The following is a 2,281-nucleotide window of genomic DNA, read 5'->3' as shown; positions in this document are numbered from 1 at the left end:
AATTTTTATGTATTTTTTTTATTAAAAATAAAAAATTAGTTAATCTATAAAACTATATTAAAACGATAACCTTAAAAGGCCACGTAGACAAAGCCACATAGGCGAAGAAAAAGTCACGCGTGCATTACGAATGCCACATCTATAAATCTATATAATCTATACTATATAGTTAAAAGGCAACTTAATAAATTTAATTTTTTGCCATGTAAGATTATCATAATTAAATTTTATTAATTTATATTGTTAATATTAAGGCTACTTTAATAGATTTATTAAAATTCATTATAAGGTTTAGTAATATTTATTTTTGTGTGAAAACCATAAAATCATGATTTAAATTATAAAAATAAATTAAGAATTTAGTCTCATAATTTAAATCATTCAATTTGTTCATCTAACTCCTCCTTAACCATAAATATAGTAGCTAAAAGGTCTTATACAGTAAATAAAAAATCTAATAATTTGGATTATAAAGCTACTAATATCTACAAATTTATAAATATAATTAAAAGGAAAACCAAAATATCTATCATCATCAATATGTCATATTTTAACTATATAGTTAAAAGGCAACTTAATACATTTAATTTTTTGCCATGTAGGATTATCATAATTAAATTCTATTAATTTATATTGTTAATATTAAGGCTACTTTAATAAATTTATTAAAAGGTTTAATAATATTTATTTTTGTGTGGAAACCATAAAATCATGATTTAAATTATAAAAAAAAAATTAAGAATTTACTCTCATCATTTAAATCATTCAACTTGTTTACCTAACTTCTCCTTAACCATAAATATAGTAGCTAAAAGGTCTGATATGTAGTAAATAAAAAATCTAATAATTTGGATTATAAAACTACTAATATCTACAAATTTATAAATATAATTAAAAGGAAAACCAAAATTCTATCATCATCAATATGTCATATTTTAATTACATATACTATTGCAAAGTGGAGTTTGTAAGAAAAAATAAAATAATAATAATAATAATAATAATAATAATAATAATAATAACAATAATAATAATAATAATAATAATAATAATAATAATAATAATAATCAATGTATATATATAAAAGAGACTTTTTTCAGACACTGTGAGAGACTCCAAGTTTTATAAAACACGGTTTTTATTTTAATATTAACTCAGTTGAAAATAATTATTTTTGATCTAATAAAATACTAAGAGATATAGTAAATAACAAAAAAGATTGAGTTTTATATTAACCGTGTTTGTGCATGCTCATGCTACTCTTAATAATTAGTAGTTCAAATTGTACCACAACACTGACTATAGATAAGTGTTTATCATCCAAAGTGATAACTTACATTATAATACGCTCATCACAAGCCAATATTTTCGTGGCTTTTCATTCATGCATGGTTTCTTTAATTCTCTTCTTCTATGTAATGTCTTTATTATCAACATAACTATAGCAATAGTTTTAGGATACATTGTTTATACAATTTTATTGGAATTAATATTTATTTACGTCTGTTCAATTTCAGGGTATAGAATAATTGAGGCACAAATTGGATGAAATAAGGCATGGCTCGGTTTGAGGGTTTAATAGGTTTGCCAAAGTTTTTAAAAAAATTTCACAGTTAGTTTTTTTTTTATTTTTTATTTTTTTTTGTTCTTTCTTACCCAATGTAGATCTCTTTACAATTTTTTTCGTTTTTTCTTACTCAATGTAGATTTCTTTACAATTAATCTTTTTTTTTTGTTCTTTCTTAATCACTGTATTTCTTTTCCAATTAATAGTATATTATTGTTGTTGTTGTTGACGACTATCGATCTACCTCAATTATGAGCATGAAGACGTTAATTCCGTGAACTATTTTGCAAGCATTAATTAAAAGAATCATCTATCATTAACTAACCAATTTTGAGGATGAAGTTTGGTATTCTAATGAGCTCCAACAAACTCACAAACTGATATCTTCGTACCCAGAATATCACGAGTTAACATCACTTAACATGACATCGCCTTGACCTCAATTCTACCAAAGAAAAATGATATATAATAAATTTTATTCTTTCGTGTTTGCGATATATTCAAATTAATTTTTACGCACGACTTACAATTAAAGAGTTGTGTACACTATATAATCAAAGTATAACTTTTCATCTAAGACATTAATGGTTAATCATGCAATTGAGAATAATAAAAAACTTCCACGATAATTTTAACTTGATACAATTTTTTTCTGTTCTTTCTTACTCAATGTAGATTTCTTTACAATTAATCTTTTTTTTTGTTCTTTCTTAA

Source organism: Silene latifolia, chromosome X (assembly GCF_048544455.1).
Source record: "Silene latifolia isolate original U9 population chromosome X, ASM4854445v1, whole genome shotgun sequence".
Lineage (NCBI taxonomy): Eukaryota > Viridiplantae > Streptophyta > Magnoliopsida > Caryophyllales > Caryophyllaceae > Silene > Silene latifolia.
Note: the sequence above shows the minus strand (reverse complement) of the source record.